This window comes from Belonocnema kinseyi, chromosome 3 (assembly GCF_010883055.1).
Source record: "Belonocnema kinseyi isolate 2016_QV_RU_SX_M_011 chromosome 3, B_treatae_v1, whole genome shotgun sequence".
NCBI lineage: Eukaryota > Metazoa > Arthropoda > Insecta > Hymenoptera > Cynipidae > Belonocnema > Belonocnema kinseyi.
The window spans coordinates 63433985-63439695 of record NC_046659.1 but is presented as its reverse complement, the minus strand read 5'-3'; the positions used below and the strand labels follow the sequence as shown (position 1 = coordinate 63439695).

At 29.1% G+C, this 5711-nt stretch overlaps 1 protein-coding gene across 2 annotated transcripts in view; it reads left to right on the top strand.

Annotated features, from left to right (window-relative positions):
* The window catches only part of LOC117168986, a 60184-nt gene that overhangs the window by 18406 nt on the left and 36067 nt on the right, over window positions 1–5711 (top strand). The gene's annotated exons all lie outside the window — the stretch shown is intronic.

Here is a 5711-nt window from a genome sequence, read left to right as displayed (position 1 = left end):
GGGGGAAACATATTGTTTAAATCATTCATTTTCACTACTAATTACGTTTTTTGTTCCTAAAAGATTTCAAAGATCATTCTTAATAATCCTTGTAAATAGAGTAAAGTGAAACCAAACAAAATTTAAGACCAAATAATTACAAATCGTGGGTTTCGGTAGGTATACATTGCAAAATCATGTAAAATAAATCCAGTATGTTGAAAGAGAACCGTATCTACACAAAAAACTCTAATTTTTTATTTAATAGATACAATTTTGCAAAATGCTAACTTCAACAGAAGGGGCTTCAGAGGAAATTGACTGATTTACATATTAACTACTAGAATTCAACGTGAAAGTTTTTTTTATCTGCCCTACTAATCCATACCAATACAATATATGAATGCAGTATATGAGTATATACATGAGTGTATATCAGTATATACATATAATATATGAATGAAAAAATATTTGATTTTTTGAAGTAAAAAAAATGTTATGCAGCTCCTGAAATTTTTACAAATTTATAACAAGATCTTTCAAGCTTTGGGCTTTGCACTGTTTTTTGTTAATTTTGAAGGAATATAAAAATCAAAACTAAACTATAAATAAAATTCGTTTGAATACATGTATGATTGAAAAAAACAATTATTTTTCAATTTCGCTGAATTAAAAATGTTATAATTTATTTACTCAAAACCATTTTTATACAAGTATACTAAATGCTTCTAGTTTTCGGAATTTCTTTACCTAAAAATAACAAAGCGGCATTTTCTAAACAAAAAAGAATCTACAGGTATTAAAAATTCAAGGACTATATTAAAAAAAATGAAAACATAAATTAAAAGAAAATTCTTAAAACTAACTGAACAGCAATTACATTTTTAATTGGCCAAGGCTTATGTACATTAAAAGATATAAAACTCGTCTAAACATCCGAAAAATACACAATTCAGTGTAATTGAAATTAGAGTTTAATTCAGTGTGAATAAAGAATGATATTAAATCGAAACTTAGTCAAATTAATCAGAAATTTTATTTTGTAGAAAATTGCTTGAACTTACATATAAATGATCGTTATCTTTAATATGTATATATTACGTATAAGGAATTGCTTCGATTTTCAATATTATAAACATTCGTTCCTCGAAAAGATATACTTCATTACTTTAAAGAAAATGTCGATTAGGCCATTCAATATTAAAATGATGAGAATGAATTCGTCAATAATGATTAATGATAAAGCGGAGCACAAAACATTGAGCGTTTATAAGTGGAGTTTCTGCTTACATTTTTAGTACAAGTTTTGTAGAACAGTGTCGTATAAATTGATTTCTGCTCATTTCAATAAATTTATAGTTTGTACTTCGGAAAAAATTTCCAATGAATCTTAAATATATATGTTAATATATGGAAACGTATCTACCCTAAAATAGTTTAATTTCTTCTTCATTGATTTTCTATGACTTCTTGAATTTTTCTAATACTATTGAAGAAAAATATCAAACTGCCATATGCCATTTAATGAAACTTTAAAGTTTAAATGCTGTGGTCCAATAAATCAATGAAAGTGAAATGATCGGCCAAAAGTCTTTGTTTTATCATTTCACTGATTCAAGTAACTATATAATAATTAAATAAATATTAATAACTAATTATTTCAAACCGTCAGCCGCGTGATAAATATGTTTAAAATACAATAAATTAAAGTGCGTATACACGCGTGCCACTCAGGTCGAACTTTTAATAGCGATTTTACTCATTAACGATATAAAATAGAAAAGAGAAACGCGTTACGATTTTCATGCTTCGGATGGTCTTCATTTGACGAACTGTAGTTTGAGATTATGTAGCTAGAAGATTTTATGAATCAAATGAAGATGCATGTAAGTACTGCAACGTGACAAAGGACTGTCAGTATTATAGAGATACAAACTTACATTTTTCTTAAGGTTCTATAGTCATTCCTAGAGATCCTCAAGGGAGAGTTGAATTACGGGGTACTCCAAATCTGATTGGTGCCGCTGTACCGGAACTACTTAAACTTTTATGAATTTTGTTGGCATGATTTGGCGCTATTTTCAAATCACAATTTTATTCTCAAACGGATTTAATACAGAATAGAGACAAGACCCAACAAGAACATGATAAATTATTGGGAAGGTTAGTTGTTAAGGTTAGGGGAAAATAATATTCACTTTGAAACACATATCCTTCAAAATTTTCATAAACAAAAGAATTAATGAAAAATAAAACTATTCAAATGTTTTGCACCCCATGAAGATATCAAAGTTCCAATACAGCGGTGACTATTGGAGGGGGAAACACTGCCTCAACTCTCCCTAGAGGATCTCTAGACATTCTTGTAAGATTTACAGAAATTCTGAAAATAATAGTTTGGCCATAGTTTTTGACACTGCGTAAAAATGTATAATTTTGAGGCTGGTTTTTGGTATTAGAACGGTACGCCGATTAAATAGTCCGACATAATGTGATGCATGATTTATAATATTTTAGTGAATACTTAAATGGTAATACTATCTTTTGGGATTAAAACAAGATTTAAGCAGGACTCAGTTGTCACGATAGGTTTTTTGTTCCTTCTCAGAGTTTAAATGTATGCTAAAACAGTACTTATATTGATTTCAAAAGATGACCCACTAAAAATTATCCTTAATTTCAAGGGAGTTCCAGTTTTGATCCCTAGTTCACTCAAATTCTGTAGAATTGGTAAGATTCATTGAATATATTACTTAAATATATAACATAAAATAATTTTTCTACATTCGGTTAGACACGAACGGTATCTGCTAGGCGCACGTCACGTCCACGGTAAATCATAATTAGTGTACATATACTACGTATACGCGCTTATAATTGCTGTTCAGTGTATCCTAGGTATGTGCCACTGACAGTTATTCCATAAACAAAGTCTTTGGTCTTCGTGCAAAGAAGTAGCTCAAGGTGGTTGCTATCGTTGACACTTTCGAGAAACTATGGTTTGCAATTTACATATATTGCTCATTCAAGTTGTTTGACCCTTAGAATGTATCCCAGTCGTCCCTGAAACGGAATATACAGTTTGGAGCATACTGTTTTTTTATTGGCCTATTTCCTTTTATTAGCAATACACTGAAAGATCAATGATTTAAAATGCAACTGTTTGAAAAAGACCTTCCTGTATATTATTTTGCATACATACAATTATACAATCATTTGTAGGAAAATTTATATTCTTACAATATTTGATAATTTGATAATCTGACTTTAGAGATGATTGAACATGAAAATTTAGGAAATTTAAATTAAATTAAAATCAAAATTAAAAACCTGTTTAACGTCCAATAATAAAGTTAATGTATAGAATTCCTGAAAATAAGACCAAGAATCCAACGAACAAATTTGGACAACCTGCGATAGGCATCTGCCTTTGTGGCTTGACAACTCAGCCAAGAACAATGCTAGCGCAATCAAAAAATAGTCACATGTAAACTAAAAGTGATCTATGTAAATGAGCTTGAAGGCGTTTATGTAAAAAAATGTTGTGTTCTAATTTAGAGCATTATTTTTTAACAAGAGGCAATGGAAAAAATTTGACCGTTGGTGCCTTTCTTCGAGCCGTGGTTCCGAATCCTTGGGTGGTACCTGCCCACGTGTCGAAGAAAAGCACCAGCGGTCGACAGTAAAAAAAAGTGTCGCCCCTGCTTTCTGTGACTTGTTTTCTAACAAGTGAATTTCTCAAAATTTTCCCCATGGTTCCTTGTATAAGAAATAATGCTCTAAATTTGACTGTTCTTAAATGTACCCGAAAATTCTGATCTTTTTTACATTTGTCAGTCTTCAAAGCACCAACATTTTGCATTGTGATTTGATAATAATGAAATTAAAAAAGACGGACAAAAATTAAAAAAAGAGACGGAAGGGGATTTGGTGAGTTGCCTTCTCATTTTCTCCCTCTTTTTATTTTTCTCAAAATTTTTTTCTCTTTTTCAAGAAAAAATATCTTTTTTCAAATTACAGTAGAATCATTTTATGATGGTTGTTCAAATTTGGTCGTTGGATTCTTGGTTTTATTTTCAGGAATTCTATATTTTCTATTGAACATGTTTTGAAATAACCTGAAAAATACTCTTAAAAAAACGATTCTAAATTTCTTTTGATATATTTTTCTAAGTAAACTTGAAAGTCTTAGGAAATTTAATGGATGAGAAGAAGTTAAAGGTTGTCATATATTCGGTAAGAGCTTATCTGTTTTTCTTGATGACAGTAAATATTAATTTGATACTAATTAAATTGTTAATTAATTAATTCGATATAACTATTATTTTTAATCCTTCATTTCTCATACAAATTTTTGACAACTCTTGCAGATATTTGAAAAAACGATGATTTTTTAATTCGATTGTCCCCTTGACATATTTAACAGACCAGTTTAAGAGAATGGGTTCTCTGAAAAAAGCATATAATTTTAAATTAAAAAATTAGGTAAGCAGAAGAGAAACTGATTACTGAACTTTAAAAGCTATATTCATAATTTTTTATAGGAATTTAATTTTTGTATGGAATATCCTCTGAGAAGAATGATGAAATCCTTTTAACTTGGAATCGTTCAATAGAGACAATAATTACCTTTCCATTGCTTAATATAATAATTGTGGCCTTATTAAAAAAGAATGTATCATCAACCAAAACAAATATTTAATATTAATAACTCGAGCGGAAGGATATTTAAATTTTTGAACATTAAGAGACATCTTAAATTAAACATTGTCGATTTCAATATTATTTTTTCCACAACATTGATATTTCCATTTTAAAGGAGTTTAATCTTCTTCCTAGAAAGTTATCATTTTGCTTAAATATCAATTCGCGTGCTTTAATTATATTTCCCTAGTAAATACTTAAAAACCAAGTTTCTTTTTCCTATAACAGTTTGCTTGATTTCTTACGAAAAGTAATTTATAAATAATAATCCAAAAAAGCTTGGATACATGGAATTGTTAAAGCATCATGTTCGATCACTGTAGTGTATTTTACTAGCTTTTAAGCTGCCTTCATTCTAAAATTAATCCTAATACTAATACAAACTAAGCTTTCATCTCCATGGAATGTTTAGCATTTTTTTACATTCTTATCCTAATGAGAAGGTATCGGATTTATGCAAGATTTTGAATTAGTCGGGTTTCATCAAATATCCGAGTTTTGAGGTCCCCAGAGTTAGAAAAAACGATTTTTACGAAGGTGTCTTTCCCTTTGTTTGTCTGCCTGTAGTCTATCTGTCTGTATTTTGTAGGCACGATTACATTCGAAAAAATGATCGGATTGGATTGAGCTTTGGCACACTTTTTTAAGGCCTACAAGAAATGGACAAGATACAAATTTGTATATTTGGATACAAATTAAAAAAGTTGAAGTATTTAAAATTTTTTTAATAAAAAACGAAAATGAACATTTTAAGCCAAAAAACGCATGATATGAAAAAATGTCAAGAGAAAAGAAACGTTGCTTTTTGAAAGCCTTACAAGATTAAAATAACAACTTTTTGAATATTTTAGAAAATCGAAAATTCCAATCTTGATCGCATGAAAAATAATTTACAATTAAAAATTGAATTTTTCGGTCAAACTATGCAAGATACGAGGGTAGTTCAATAAGTCCTTAGAATGAAGTATAAAAACAATTTTTTTTGGGTAAATTTTTTTTTATTTTTCAACATAATCTCCTTGGAGCTC